At 48.5% G+C, this 16,358-nt stretch overlaps 2 protein-coding genes across 3 annotated transcripts in view; one reads left to right on the forward strand and one right to left on the reverse strand.

Moving 5' to 3' along the window:
* Positions 1-584, reverse strand: part of KRIT1 (KRIT1 ankyrin repeat containing) — a 52,474-nt gene extending 51,890 nt beyond the window's left edge. The window contains exon 1 of one of the 2 annotated variants that reach the window (XM_040431156.1): positions 453-584. The gene's annotated coding sequence lies outside the window, so the exon portion shown is untranslated. The remainder of the gene's footprint in view (positions 1-452) is intronic. The other variant, XM_040431157.1, reaches the window with a different exon arrangement.
* A 118-nt stretch (positions 585-702) lies between these two features.
* Positions 703-16,358, forward strand: part of ANKIB1 (ankyrin repeat and IBR domain containing 1) — an 87,283-nt gene continuing 71,627 nt past the window's right edge. The window contains exon 1 of the mRNA XM_040431154.1: positions 703-1,182. The gene's annotated coding sequence lies outside the window, so the exon portion shown is untranslated. The remainder of the gene's footprint in view (positions 1,183-16,358) is intronic.

The raw sequence follows: 16,358 nt of genomic DNA on the forward strand, positions 1-16,358 counted from the left end.
CATACTCCACTGTGCAGGCGCTCTACGTCACCCATAGACTCCCATGTTAAAATATACTGTAGTGTATACAATATATTTTTCCAGAATGCCTTCATATAGAAAAGCACAGTCAACTACGCTGCACTATATATAGCTAAAGAGGAGGTAAACTGCGATCCGCAGCCAGAAGAAGGCGCAAGCGCTGCAATCGTACTGTGAACAGCGCCTTATACAAACTCAGCATCACAATAAGTAACCAAATGTATCTATAAAGTGACTCAACTTCTCCTGTAGATTTATATGGTATAAGGTGTTCAAAAGTGGACATGCCCTTTAAGAAACTTCATGGGGGCTGCTATGTGGGATGAACTGGAGGAGCCTCGGCCCTTACAAGGAGGAAGTGACCACTGCTATCTCCTATATGATCAATAGGGAGGACACCAGGGCTGGATGAGAGGGCGCGGGCCACTTACCGGCTACTACGATCCGTCCAACAGTAGGTATCCTGTACTAGCCTCCCCCAGACGCGCCAGCATGTCTTCCCTGGGCGTGGTCTGAGAAATACAGGAGGCGTGACGACAAGATAGAGGCGTGGTTACGCTAATAGTCCGGAACTGCGCACCAAGACTGCTGGGCGTGGTCATGTGTCAACTAATCCGAAGCTCGGCTTCCAGTCCGGAGGCGTGGTCACCATCAAAGGCGTGGTGCGTGTTTATAGGCGTGGTTTTACACAGAGGCAAGTTAGTTCCGAAGGGCGGGTCCATGACCGTAAAAGGGGCGGGATAAAGCTGTGTTTACGTCCGGACAGTCAGCGAGATGGGCGTGTCTTTAGATCCGGTAGGCGGTGCGAGTATTGAGAGTTGTTGTGGCGGCTGTGGGCGGGGTTAGAGGTGTGGGCGCGGCGAATTTCGGTGACTGTCGGTACACCGGGGCTGGGGCGCTCGGTTAGCGAGGGTGGGGGGGGTCGGTGGCAGCAGGCACGGGCGGGGTGGCATCCTGGTTGTGTGCCCGTGTTGAGTGCCAGGAGGAGGGCGCTGTGCAGGTTTCCGGGTCGCTGCTGTAGTTGTTCCGGGTGTCGGGGGCCCTGCCTGTGTGAGCCGGGCTGCGCTCCCCGGAGAAGGAGGAGAGCGATGAGAGCCGGGCGTCGGTGACACGGAAGATGCTGCCCGGGAGCCGCGACCGTCTGCATGGACTGCGATCATAGTGAGTCCCGGCCTCTGCTCAATGCTGGGGGAATGATCCCTCCTGGAGGGGGTTGTAGTCATTATTGGGGGTGGCTGTGGTCCCTGCTAGGAGAGGTCTGGTCACAGGTGGGTAGGGGGGCCCTGATATGGAGCAGGCTGTCTGTGATCAGCAGAGCCCCCGGTATCACTGGTGGTCCTGCTCCTTGTGGGGGTCTCTCCTCATGTCTGGGGGTCTCTGCTCATTACTTGCTGTGTTGTGGGGGTCTCTCCTCATGTCTGGGGGTCTCTGCTCATTACTTGCTGTATTGTGGGGGTCTCTCCTCATGTCTGGGGGTCTCTGCTCATTACTTGCTGTGCTGTGGGGGTCTCTGCTCATTACGTGCTGTGGGGGTCTCTCCTCATGTCTGGGGGTCTCTGCTCATTACTTGCTATGCTGTGGGGGTCTCTCCTCATGTCTGGGGGTCTCTGCTCATTACTTGCTGTGCTGTGGGGGTCTCTCCTCATGTCTGGGGGTCTCTGCTCATTACTTGCTGTGCTGTGGGGGTCTCTCCTCATGTCTGGGGGTCTCTGCTCATTACTTGCTGTGCTGTGGGGTCTCTCCTCATGTCTGGGGGTCTCTGCTCATTACTTGCTGTGTTGTGGGGTCTCTCCTCATGTCTGGGGGTTTCTGCTCATTACTTGCTGTGTTGGGGTCTCGTCTCATGTCTGGGGGTCTCTGCTCATTACTTGCTGTGTTGTCGGGGTCTCGTCTCATGTCTGGGGGTCTCTGGTCATTACTTGCGGTGTTGTGGGGTCTCATGTCTGGGGGATTATTGTACCCATGGCATAGTATAATGTGTAGAAATAAGTAATATAAAGAGTCTGCTCTGTGCCAGCCTGTTAGAGGTAGGGTTGTGTGCTGTGCCAACATGCTTTATTATGGTTCTGCACATTGTGCCAATCTACTATTGGAAAGGACTCTTCATTGTGCCAATTTTTACCATAAGTAGGATCTGTGCATTGTGCCATTCTGCCATATGAGGGGTCTGCACAATTTGTCATCCTCACATAGGATCTTGCCCACTGTGCCATCCTTCTATAGGAAGGGACTGCACTCTGTGCCAACCTGTTGATGGAAGGGTCTTCACAATGTGCCAACCTACCACAGAAGGGTTGGCGTATTGGGCCAATGTGTGTGTCCACTTAGCATAGAAAGGGTCTGCACATTGTGCCAACCTGTCAGAGCTGGGAGATGCACACTGTGCCAACCTTAGGGTGAGGGATGGGTTTGCACACTGTGCCCTTTTTATCACCCGAGGTCTCGGCACTGTCTTTGTTGTGTAAGGGTGTAGACGTTGTGAGTGCCATGCCTTGGGTGAGGTGGCTCTTTATACCATGCCAATCAATGATTGTAGAAGTTTATGCAAGTTATATGCCAGCAGCTATGCCCATCTCATATATCATGTACAGCATATTGTCTGTATCGCAGAGTGATTCAGCAGTGATGTGCCATGTAGAGCTCTGTGTACCAGCCTCATACTACTGTGCCAGTCTCCATAGATGCCAGCTTGTAGAGAGTCTATAGTTCATCACTGGGGACACCTTGGTCGCACCTGTCAAGTAGATGGCATTAGAGGTATACACTGTGAGACTGCGGAGTGCTGTCAGCCAAGGCCTTGGCGCAGTCTCGTGATTAGTTGCTTGGGCCCGGAGTGCCGACCCTTCCTACGGTAGGCTGGCCCGGAGTGCCGACCCTTCCTACGGTAGGCTGGCCCGGAGTGCCGACCCTTCCTACGGTAGGCTGGCCCGGAGTGCCGACCCTTCCTACGGTAGGCTGGCCCGGAGTGCCGACCCTTCCTACGGTAGGCTGGCCCGGAGTGCCGACCCTTCCTACGGTAGGCTGGCCCGGAGTGCCGACCCTTCCTACGGTAGGCTGGCCCGGAGTGCCGACCCTTCCTACGGTAGGCTGGCCCGGAGTGCCGACCCTTCCTACGGTAGGCTGGCCCGGAGTGCCGACCCTTCCTACGGTAGGCTGGCCCGGAGTGCCGACCCTTCCTACGGTAGGCTGGCCCGGAGTGCCGACCCTTCCTACGGTAGGCTGGCCCGGAGTGCCGACCCTTCCTACGGTAGGCTGGCCCGGAGTGCCGACCCTCGGCACTAGAGGGGAAAAGTAGTACTACATGCCAGCCATTGAAATGAATAGCCACCCATGTAATACATGGAGTCCACCGTAGGGGCTCTCTGTTCTGCTCATAGAGGGGGGGGGGGTCCTTAGTGCAGAAACCCCTCTTTAATGTGCATATTCTGCATGTATGCAACATCCCAGTACGTGAATGTTTGCATTGGTAGCTGCTCGCTATTGTCTGATTGATTCGTGTATACAGAGGGCAGGGCTTTGTTACGGGACGGGTGACCCAGATGCCAGTGCTGCCAGCTCTGCACTCCTGCGATTCAGCTGGCGGGGCACATGGGTGTGAGTTTTACTAGAACCTGACCTGTCGCCTTGTTTGCCTAGTCATAGTGAAACCAGAGAACGCGTTTGCTCGTTATGCCTGTTGGTATGGGTACTTGGGGTATGTTGGCGGGTGTGGTTTTGAGGGGATGGGGGTAGTTGTGGGTGGCAGTGACTTCAGATGCATAAGCAAGATGCACAGTTAATGGAATGCTTTCTGTTCAATGAGAGCAAGCAGTGATCTTGAAAATTGTGCAGAAACCTAGTGTATGTGTGAACGTTGCGTTTCGCTCAGTTTTTTTATGGCAGCTTTATAAACTGTATCGAAATCTCCTACCGTCTTGTGTCTGCAGCTCCAATGCAAAGCGATGTCCCCAGACTACAGACCAGGCAGCCTACCGCGTGGTCACTTAGGTACCTGTGCGCGCTCATGCTGCGTGGTCTCCAGGCCCGGCCTAATCATGTACTGTCCCAAACCGACAGATCAAGACCCTCTGATCGCCTGCTTTCTTCTCCAGTCACATCCTGGGAGCCATGGAGGGAGGCTGCAGGAGAAAACACAGACTTGTTATCTTTGCTTTGTCTGTGAATGGAGAAGAAAAGAGGCTGTAAGTGACAGTGATTAGAGCATGTTCACACTGCACCATTATAGCAGTGGTCTCTCTCTCTGTTTCTTTTGGTCTCTCTCTTTCTGTCTCACCCTCTCTCACACTATTTCTGTCTATTCCCCTTTAGCTCTCTCTCCTTCTCTCTCTCCTTCTCTCTCTCCTTCTCTCTCTGTGACTCGCTCTTTCTCTGTCTTGGTTTCTCTTATCTCTGTTTCCATCTCACCTTCTGACACATTTTATCTCTGTCTTTCCTGTGTCGCTCTTACCCTCTGTCTGTCTCACTCAAACTCTTGCTCTCCGTTTTTCAGTTTCTCTCACTTTGTCTCGCCCTCTCTCACACTTTTGTGCTCTTTTGTGGTCATTTATCAAACGGGTGTAAAGTAGAACTGGTTTACGTTCCCATAGGAACCAATCAGATTCCACCTTTCATTTTTGACAGCTCCTTTGGAAAATGAAAGGTGAAATCTGATTGGTTGCTATGGGCAACTAAGCCAGTTCTACTTTACACCCGTTTTATAAATGACCCCTTTGTCTCTATTTCTGTCTGTCTCTCTTGCTCTCTCTCCAGCTCACTCTTTCTCTGTCTTGCCTGTGCTCTCTGCTACCCTCTCCCTCAGTCTTGCCCTCTTTCTCACTCTCTCTCTCTCTCGATATCTTGGTCTCTCGCTATCTCTCTTTCTGTCTCATACTTCTCTCTCCCCGTTTCAATCTCGCCCTCTCTCTTGCTCAGTCTCTCTCCCTGTTGTGCTCTTTCTTGTTCTCACTTGTGTTCTCTATCTTTACTGCTCTCTCTCCCTCCATCATTCTGCGCTCTCTCTTTATCTCCCTAGCTCGGCCTCGCGCCTCTCTCTTTTCTTCCTCGTGACCCTCTCTCTTTTCTGGCTCGCCCTCGCGCATCTTTTCTTCCTCGCGCCCCTCTCTCTCTTTTCTCGCTCGCCCTCGCGCCCCTCTCTCTCTTTTCTCGCTCGCCCTCGCGCCCCTCTCTCTCTTTTCTCGCTCGCCCTCGCGCCCCTCTCTCTCTTTTCTCGCTCGCCCTCGCGCCCCTCTCTCTCTTTTCTCGCTCGCCCTCGCGCCCCTCTCTCTCTTTTCTCGCTCGCCCTCGCGCCCCTCTCTCTCTTTTCTCGCTCGCGCCTCTCTCTCTCTCTCTCTCTCTCTCTCTCTCTCTTTCTCTTTCTCTTTCTCTCTTTTCTCGCTCGCCCTCGCGCCCCTCTCTCTCTCTTTTCTCGCTCGCCCTCGCGCCCCTCTCTCTCTCTCTCTTTTCTCGCTCGCCCTCGCGCCCCCCCCCCCCCTGCTTAGATGGCGCCCCCCAGTGATCACTGGGGACAGCACTCCTCAGTGGTCATACATTCCAGTGTAGGTCATTGTAGAATCCGTAAACACCATTTTTCCCCGCATAGAGACGTGTTTTTTTTTATTACAACGCTATATTTGCAATCTGCCGATATACTGCCGTTGCCTGACCGGTGTTCGGTACGGTTCCGTGGTCGTGACTCCGACTGACGGCGCCTCCAGTTCTTGACACGGGTACAGTCATACATATTCCCAATCTTCAGGCTTGTACGGCTTCTTACTTCCCTGGCAAGGCCATCCCCACATAGAGGGGTGCGATACCCATACATTGGGACTGGCACAAAAGGGGTTAAAAGCAAACCATTTCCCGTCAATGGAAAATGTAACAGATCTTCTTATAATGAGGTAAAAGGTGCAGCGCGCACCCGGTGCCAAGTGCTGGGCATATGACGGCCATGGGTGACTCATCAGGACCTTGTCACTGCTCGCTGCCGGTGATGGATGCGCCGCCGGTGCCCTCTGCATTGGTCACAAAGCAGTCTGCCATAGCCGACGATTTATGACCAGGCAGAGTGGATGGGGCGTGTCCCTCCTGGTAAGGTGAGCGGTTTATGATGCATCGGCTGCAGCCGCTTGTATTATTAATGCCCGCTTTGTTCTTAGTAATCTCCTCCAGTCATCGCTCACAGGCGTGCGGATCAGGTGATTCCAACTTCCTATCTGTAAGGAAGGGAAAATCGCTTAAAGGAAAACTCCAGCAGGAAACAAAATGCCTTCTGCTGCCCTCCTATTCTGGAAAAACCTCTTACCGTTTTCTGTCTGCAGCTGCTTTGCAGACCTATGTGTCTCCATGGTAACAGACCACAAACAAACCTTGCGTAGTCTGATCCTGCAGTCATACAGTACTCTCTTCAGTCTGTTCCCAAAATAGCAAATGTATGTTAGGAAGGAGTAAGATGCTAGAAGTCTGTTTGTGGTCTGTTACCATGGAGACGCATAGTTCTGCATAGACACAGCTGCAGGCACAGAACGGTAACAGGTTTTTCATGCAGGTAATTTGCAAAGTTGCTCCTTTTTTTTTCTTGGTATGTGCTTTCGAGCAATAAACAGCACTGAGATAAGCGGCGCCATAATCACGGACTGCACCAGAGGGATTATTTCGTGTTTCTGTGATTTACATTGGGGACTCTGCACTGCATTTCCCCTTTAAGGCAGTGCTATTCACTGACAGGATGTAAGTGGCAGCTCCGGGAGGTATATGGGACACGTCATAGATTCCCGAGCCCGGCATGTTTAACGTTGGGAGCCGTTTTGTGTACACAGCTCTGCCCCGTCCCGCTGTCCTGTCTCCTGCGCTGCATTCTTTCGCTTCCCCTTTGTCTGGCTCCTCCAGCGCTCTGCAGCCAGGAAACCATACTGGGTATTTAACCCTAAGAGTGCCTTACTGGGACAGAATAGAGGGACAGCCTCCATGGGAGAGCATGGACTGGAATGTGTAGCCTGAATGAGGGCCGACTAAACCTAAAGGGGTATCCCGTCTCCTATCACTAAGAAATGCCATCACTTTCAGTAGGTAGGTGAACATTGGCGCATGAGCCCCCCTGGCACTGGTAAGTAGCCAAGATGACTCCATAATCATACTGCAGCGAAACCGTTTACGTATTTCTAATATATGTTGTAACAATTTCAAGATCTCTTCTTGCTGTCAGTGAATCCTCGTATCATGGTTGACACACACAGGCTTGAAGGGAATCTGTGACCAGCGAACTCCCTATCCAGCTGTTTGCATCGGGGGCGGATTGGCCATAGACCCTACAGGGAAATTTCCCTGAGCACTTATGAGCGGAGGGGAGTCGGGGGGGCTAATGGTCAACCCGTGCCCTCCCCTCCTCACTGGGGCTGGCCAGGTACATAATGTTGTGATCCACTGTTGTGATACAATAATTAAAGGGGTTATCCAACCCCAAAAATGCCCGGGATCCTCACACAGATTGTACTTACGTCGCTCCCCAGCACCCGCGTTGCTTCTAACGGCTGCCGCTGCATCTCTACGTCATGCGGATCAAAACATCTGGCGACGGGGGCCGCCAATAGCAGGCCGTGACGGGAACGAGCCTTCCTAGTGGATGACAATCCCCCACCCCGGTGGCCAGATATTTTGATCCATGCGTCGGGGAGATGCAGTGGCGGCTGTGTGGACATCAGAAGCGACGAAGGTGCCGGCAAGCGAGGCAAGTACAATTTGTGTGGGGGGAGGGGGGGGGGGCATTTTTGGGATTGGATAAATCCTTCAATGCTAGGCGCATCAGGTGCTCAACAATATCACTGGCCTTAGGACGGTTACAGTTGAACACTGGTGAAGGCGGCAGTATTTTGTGCTGTACTGTGGTATTTAGTTCTGCAGGGGCGGTATATTGTGCTGTACTGTGGTATCTGGTTCTGCAGGGGCGGTATATTGTGCTGCACTGTGGTATCTGGTTCTGCAGGGGCAGTATATTGTGCTGTACTGTGGTATCTGGTTCTGCGGGGGCAGTATATTGTGCTGTACTGTGGTATTTAGTTCTACAGGGGCGGTATATTGTGCTGTACTGTGGTATCTGGTTCTGCAGGGGCGGTATATTGTGCTGCACTGTGGTATTTAGTTCTACAGGGGCGGTATATTGTGCTGTACTGTGGTATCTGGTTCTGCAGGGGCGGTATATTGTGCTGCACTGTGGTATCTGGTTCTGCAGGGGCGGTATATTGTGCTGTACTGTGGTATTTAGTTCTACAGGGGCGGTATATTGTGCTGTACTGTGGTATCTGGTTCTGCAGGGGCGGTATATTGTGCTGCACTGTGGTATTTAGTTCTACAGGGGCGGTATATTGTGCTGTACTGTGGTATCTGGTTCTGCAGGGGCGGTATATTGTGCTGCACTGTGGTATCTGGTTCTGCAGGGGCGGTATATTGTGCTGTACTGTGGTATTTAGTTCTACAGGGGCGGTATATTGTGCTGTACTGTGGTATCTGGTTCTGCTGGGGCAGTATATTGTGCTGCACTGTGGTATCTGGTTCTGCAGGGGCAGTATATTGTGCTGCACTGTGGTATCTGGTTCTGCAGGGGCAGTATATTGTGCTGTACTGTGGTATCTGGTTCTGCTGGGGCCGTATTTTGTGCTGCACTGTGGTATCTGGTTCTGCAGGGCAGTATATTATGCTGCACTGTGGTATCTGGTTCTGCAGGGGCGGTATAATGTTCTGCACTGTGTGGTATATACTTCTTCTGAGGCAGACGACTAGAGGTGAATGGAGATGTGGCCGTGCATGCGCGGTGCGTTCTCCTTTCACGTCGGTGAGAGTTCGGGAAATAGCCGCGTTCGCTCGCTCTGCTATTTTTGGAAACTGTGAATGAGAAGTATGTGTGCACGCACCGCGCGCTCTCCTTCACGTTGAGCAGCCTGTTCTGGAGATAGTTGCAGGTCCCAGAGGTGGGACCCGCTCCTATCTGACATTGGTGGCCTTTCCTAGCGATATGCCACCAATATTTAAGATGGGCATAACCCTTTAAAGTGTTCTCATTCACTGACAGCAAGCAGCAATCTTAAAAGTGAGTAGAAACTAAAGCACAAAATATATTATGAGGCTCCAGGCTCCACCGCAGAGTCTGTGTGAGATCCATTGTCTGGGCGTGGACAGCGTTGGCTCCATTTAAATGTTTTTATTTATTTATTTATTTATTATTATTTTTTTTCTCTAAAGTCCTTTCCACAGAAAAAAAAAAAAGGATGATGGATTCCGTTTTTATTGTCTGGCTGTAAATGCGAAATTCCACAGGTCTGAGAAAAAGTTAAAGGCTCCTCCATCATTGCCAGAGACATCATCTCCATGGCGGAGGGCCAGAGCCGGGGATGAGTTATATCGTCTTCCCATTACCTCAATTGGATCTCTGCTGAAGCCAGGCCGAATGTTAGCTGCGAGGATATGTTCTCCACTGGTTTCAGTATCTTAAAGGGGCGGTAATGACATGGTCAGGAGGGCATGCTGCAAAGATGGCAGTCCGAAAGATTGGGAGGATAGCAGTTTGATGGTTTACTCTTACTGTCTTAAAGGGGTCCTCCCACCTCGACATTCATTGTATATGTTTATAGCACCTCTCTGTTCACAGCGGTCCTAAGACGGCATCATTCTTGAGATGTGGGTCGGCCTCAGGACCCACTGTGAGGAACTGCAGCATCGATCCATTCAAGTGAATGGGGCTGACGGCAGGAAAAAAGGGTGGAAGGGCCAGGAGCTATGCAGTCGCTTTATGTGATGGGGATACATGGCCGCCTGCCCCAGTCAACTATACTAGGGAGATGCTGCAGCCCCTCAAACAGATGACTGTCAGGAGTCGGAGTCCCACCAATCAGATATTGATATTGTGTCCTGAAGATGGTACACTCCGCTATTTTCGGAACTCCCATAGCAGTAAATGGAGAGCCCTCTGTGGTCTCCTTCACTTTAGGGGTGTGACCCGCACCCATCTGACTCCGATCGATAGTCCATCACGGTCTGAGGTCGGCCAACCCCTTCTAAGGCCTAGTTCACACGATCGTTTTTTTTGCGAGTGTACAGGACGTTTTATTTGTGTTCCGTATACGGAACCATTCATTTCAATGGTTCCGCATTAAAAATGGAATGTGTTCCGTAAGCATTCCGTTTCCGTTTTTCCGTTCCGTTGAAAGATAGAACATGTCCTATTATTGCCCGCATATCGCGTTCCGTGGCTCCATTCAAGTCAATAGTTTCGCAAACAAAACGGAACACATACGGAAATGCATCCGTATGTCTTCTGTATCCGTTCAGTTTTTGCGGAACCATCTATTGAAAATGTTATGCCCAGCCCAATTTTTTCTATGTAATTACTGTATACTGTATATGCCATACGGAAAAACGGAAAGGAAACGGAAACAAAAAAATGGAAAAACGGACCACAAAAAACTATAAAAGCCATACGTTCGTGTGAACTAGGCCTAAGTCTGTTCAAGTTTTTAGTTACAGGATGTAATCAAAACATTTTCTCCTTCACTGACAGCAAGCAGAGTCACTATGACCTGAAGCCCAAAGTGTATGATAAAATGGCAGAACTAGCTTCAAACCGTGATTTTAGCCTTATTTTTTTGGGGGGAGGAAATAACGGGGGGAAAGAGATAAGATTTGTAGTCTGAGGAGAAGTGCGGGAGATGTGACTGGAGCTCCGTGAAGTACAGACCGCTCTCCAGGGGTGCCCAGTATTTAAAAGGAATGGGACAACATCTGGGACCCCACCGTTCCTGGCCCAAATTTAGTGCGGAGAAGTGACGTTCCAGGACCAAAAACTGAGACTATACCTCTGAAGACAGAAGGGGGACCTGTTGTCAGTATAATCTCTCAGTAGTGCAGCCTGAGGCTTTGGGCCTTCATTCATTTATGTCTCAGCTTAGAAGTAAGATATGAGCGGTTTTCTTATTCCGAACGTGCGGTCCAGGACCGTTTTGTGTGTCTCCTATAAGACGTAGATTCTGTGCCTTTCTTAGGCTGCTTTCACACTAGCGTTTCTATTTTCCGGTTTTGAGATCCGTCATAGGGTCTCCATACTGGAGAAAAACGCTTCCTTTTTGTCCCCATTCATTGTCAACGGAACTGAACGGAATGCTCCAAAAATCTGCAGTCTGCTTTCCGTCCTGGGATGCGGAGCAAAAACGGATCCGTCAAGACCCACAACGCAAGTCAATGGGGACAGATCCGTTTAACATTGACTTTCAATGGAGTTCATGACGGATCCGTCTTGGCCATGTTAAAGATAATACAACCGGATCCGTTCAGAACGGGATGCAGACGGTTGTATTATTAGTAACGGAAGCGTTTTTTCTGAGCCCTGACGGATCCAGCAAAAACACTAGTGTGAAAGTAGCCTTAGTGGGAGCAATGTGCCCTGCACTGGTTAATTAGCATTCAGTCAGGTTAAAAGCAGACTTGTCAAGGACTCCAGCCGTCATTGTGGACGGTTGGGTATCGGGGCACATTTCCCAGAACCTGTAGGTTACAGGGACACAAATCATGGCTGTGGAGGCGACGCTCAGCAGTACACTTCTGTGGAGGCGACTCGGAGAAGCCTTGTGCTGGTGACTGCACTTGGCCGCAGTCTAACAGTTCAGTGACTCGACGGTTGTATTTCTGATATGAGATCATCGGGCGGTCATAGGAATAGATGGGATGGGGGGGAGGGAGCACAAATTACAAAAAGAAAGTCCCTTTTGATGGCTGCTAGAGTAAGCGTATAGTGACACACATGGACGCATGCCAACAGGATTTACCCCATTAGCAGGGCAGGCTGCGGGTAGCATGACTGTGACGTTGCCCCCATTCCAGCTGCTAAACTTGAATGAGGAGGTAGAAAGTGGTGAAAATTGGTCCTGTACCTCCCACAGTTGTGTACACTTAGAGGGATCTGTATCTCGGTGAGCTGCGGTCTCCTTCTCAGCCTAAGGGCTCGTTCACACAACTGTGTGAAGCCCGTGTTGCGGTCCGCAATGCACAGGCGCCGTCCGTGGGGCAGGCACATGGGGATCGCAGACCCATTCACTTGAATGGGTCTGCGAACCTTCCGTCCCGCAAAAAGATAGAGCAAGTTCTATCTTTTTGCAGTGTGGAAGCACGGAACGGAACCCCAGAAAGCACTCCGTAGTCTTTCGTTCCGTTCTTCCGTTACGCATCTCCGGATTTGCGGACCCATTGAAATGAATGGGTCCGCGTCCGTGATGCGGAATGGCCACGGAACTGTGTCCGTGTATTGCGGATCCACAAATCCGCAATGCGTTCATGTAAACGAGCCTTAGGGTCCATTCACACGTCCATTAATTCTCAATGGGGCAGGAATGGATGCGGAGAGCACACTATGTGATCTCCGCATTTCCAGAGCGCGGCCCCGATCTTCCGGTCGGCAGCTCCGGAAAAAAAAAATAACATGTTCTATTCTTGTCCGCAATTGCGGACAAGAATAGGCAGTTCTATGGGGGTGCCGGCCGGGTGTATTGCGGATCCGCAATGCACTACGGACGTCTGAATAGAGCCTAAGGCCTCTTGCACACTAAAGTTTTTTTTTTCTGTTTGTTCTGTTTTTTTGCGTTCCGTTTAAAGATGGAACATGTCCTATTATTGTCCTCATAACGGACAAGGATAGTACTGTTCTATCGGGGGCCAGCTGTTCTGTTCCGCCAAAAAAATGGAATGCACACTGACGTCATCCGTATTTTTTGCTGATCTGTTTTTTGCGGACCGCAAAATACTGAAAAAGCCATACTGTCATGTGCAAGAGGCCTAAAAGCATACATCATGTTTTCCCCAAAGTGGAAGATCTTTTTTTTTTTTTTCTTTCTACCCAATGGACTCCTTTCACTCCCCTGTTATGTTCATTAGGGGTCATGCACACAAGCATGTGCGCCCTGTGCAAATAGCGATCCCCAATGCACGGGCACCGGCCGTGTGCCCGCCGTTTGCGGATGTCGACCCATTCAGTTGAATGGGTCCGCGATCCACGAGATTGAGTCTGCATCGCAAAAAAAATATAGAACGTGTTCTATAGGGCTGACACGATTACGGTACGCTATTGAATCGAGTAATTACACGCCAAAAAATCTTCGATGCAAATTTTTTGCATAGAGGATTCGTTTGTGTCATGTGACGACAGAGCGTGAGTGAAGCGCTTGCTATCATGATCCGTGGTCACCCGCCGGCCTGCACCGCACTTTCCTCCTGACACATCGTCAGGACACAGTTCACGTAAGCGCGCAGTATGACCTGACGCTGTGCATTGCACGGAGAAGAAGATGGACGAGCTGTGGTGGAGCGGCGCCCCCACAGGAGAGGTAAGTATTTTATTTCACTGGCACTGGGGACATGGCTAGGAGGGGGAGCTGGGGGGGGGGGGGGGGGGGGGCAGCTGATGAGTTTTTATAAAGAAAAGCGTTCTTTTAATTCGTTTTTTGTTACTAGTGTACTCCAACGATTAATCGATAGAATACTCGATTACAAAAATAGCCGATAGCTGCAGCCCTAGTGTTCTATGTTTTGTGGTGCGGAATCACGGAGCGAGATCTCATGGAAGCACTTCGTCCTTCGTAGGGCTCCATGGACTGGGCTTCTGCTCTGGGCCTCCGCATCGCTCCTGTATCTTACGGATTGCGGACCCATTTCAACTGTTTGCAATCTGGGCATGGGCCGCAAACATTCGTGTGCATGAGATCTTCGTTGGAATGCTGCAAAAAATAAAATAAAATGTATGGTGGGTTTTGTATTTCATTGAACTGAAGGCTGATCACCTGGTCTCCACCTCAGCCTACAAACCTGCAGGAACACATCGTATTTTTTAACCAAGTAATTGAAGATTCCGGGTTTTTACCGTGTACTGTTTCCCCCCCCCCCTCTCATGTTTCGTCTTTTCTGAACCTCCAAAAATAAATGTATGCTGAGTTCTGTATTTCATGATTTCATGGTCTCCACCTCAAAGTCTGCATGAATACATTGTGTATTACCCCGGGAACTGAAGATCATGGTTCTTCCAGTGTACTCTTTCTCTTCCCTTTCCTGTCTGTCATTTCAAATCCTGCAAAAAAATAAAAATATAAAAGTATACTGGGGTCTGTATTTCATAGAGCCAAAGGCTGATCTCCTGGTCTCCACCTCAGCCTACAAGTCTGTATAAAATACATGTTTTTACCCGCACTTAACCATGGTTTTTACCGTGTCATGCAAAAAAAAATTAAAAAAATGTATACTGGGTTTTGTATTTCATGGAGCTGGAGGCTGATCTCCTGGTCTCCACCTCAGCCTACAGGTCTGAATTAATACGTTTACCTGCGTTCTTTCCTCTCATGTCCGTCAGTCAAGATTGTACAAAAAAAAACTTTATGCTGCCCGTATCCATTTTTTTTTTTTTTTAAAGCGATGGCAAATGTATACAAACCGCCGCATACGTTCAGCGTGCATGCCCTAATGGGATGGTCACGCCAAGGAGAACTGTAGCCTTTGAAGAGAGAGGTCCTGGCAGGGGCCGTACATCGATATTTCCTTTAAAAAATACAATAAAAATAATCTATTAGAAAATGTAAAGGTTTTCTCGCCTCATCCTGCTCGGGGCTTCTTGTCCGGTCTTTTGTTTGTCGCCGTCAGATGGAGGCGGTGAATGCCATGTTCTGGCGCCAGTGGACAGCTGCCTGATTTGCAGCCAGGGCGATACTGCGGATCAGCTGGCAGACTGTAAAGCGCTCTCTTTCTCCCGTCACTTTTCTTTTGTGGCTTTCCTCTCGTTCTCCACATTGCTTGCACATGGTGCCAATCCTGCCGCTTTCAGGGTGAGAATCACAGCAATTAAAAAAAAAACCACATTTGACTGAACTGCTGCTCTCCTGGAAGATGTGCCACGCTGTGCACTTAATGAAGGAAAATATGCAGATGTTCCACTGAGGAAGCACGCTGGATTCTTCCCAAGTTATAGACATGTATGTGCAACCGGGCCTCAAAAAAAGGGGGCGAGAAAAACATTTCCCCAAACCACTTTTTTTTAACATCTATAATTTTATATAGATTTATTATATTTTATATTTATTTTAATAATTTGATTTTGTTTTTTATAATACATTTCTAATTTTATATAGATTATTATATTTTATATTTATTTTAATAATTTGATTTTTATAAAACATTTATAATTTTATATAGATTTATTATTATTATTATTATTATTATTTATATATATATATATATATATATATATATATATATTAATAATAATAAATCTATATAAAATTATAAATGTTTTATAAAAATCAAATTATTAAAATAAATATAAAATATAATAATCTATATAAAATTAGAAATGTATTATAAAAAACAAAATCAAATTATTAAAATAAATATAAAATATAATAATCTATATAAAATTATAAATGTATTTAAAAAAACTAATCAAATTATTCAAATAAATATAAAATCTATATAAAATAAGTGTATAAAAAAAAATATATTTTTATACACTTATTTTATATAGATTTTATATTTATTTTAATAATTTGATTTGTTTTTTTAAATAATACATTTATAATTTTATATAGATTTATTATATTTATTATTAATTTTGCTTTGTTTTTGTTAGTTTCTTTTTTTAAATCATTTTTGGGTCTGCGCCACTTTTGTGTCCAGTTAATTTTAAATTCTCGTCCTGTGCGTCTCATGTGGACGTTACTACGTGGGGTGGCTGGAGATTTAACAGGCACGATGTGTGATGATTTGTGTCTAGAAATTTGGCCAGTGGACTTTATTCATGCAGTACAGCGCTTTTCTATTTCCTTTTGCAGAGGGTTCAAGAGTTGCAGAGAGCGCAGAGTCTCTGGGTGCAATGGCAACGCCCCCATTGCTCCTAGAGGCTTATTTGCATATAATAAAACATACTTTTTCTCAGCGGGCACATATGAACATGGGACCAACACAGATGGCTTCAGCTGCCAAGCGCACATGTAACAGGTCAGCCAGTGTCATAGGTACAAAACTGCTGACAGATGCCCTTTAAACAGAGCTTTCCCCATCCCAGTGGGACTAGAGAGAGGACCTCTCTCCTCTCCTGACATGTCTCTTTTAGTAGCTACATGCATTTCCCATGTACTAAAAATTCTGTAGCATCTATCCTTGTTGTTTTGTGATGTTCCGTTCCTCTGTTATTCCTGCTAGAAGTTATGAATGAATTGCCAGCAGTCTACAGTGAAGGTCCAGATGGGTGTTACTAGTTGGGGAGGGGGGGGGGGGTGTCCCTGCATAGTCTAACACTATGCAGTCAGGGCTACCAGTATAGACTGTGCAAGGGGACCCCCCCC

The sequence above is a fragment of the Bufo bufo genome, chromosome 5 (assembly GCF_905171765.1).
Source record: "Bufo bufo chromosome 5, aBufBuf1.1, whole genome shotgun sequence".
NCBI classification, from domain to species: Eukaryota; Metazoa; Chordata; class Amphibia; order Anura; family Bufonidae; genus Bufo; species Bufo bufo.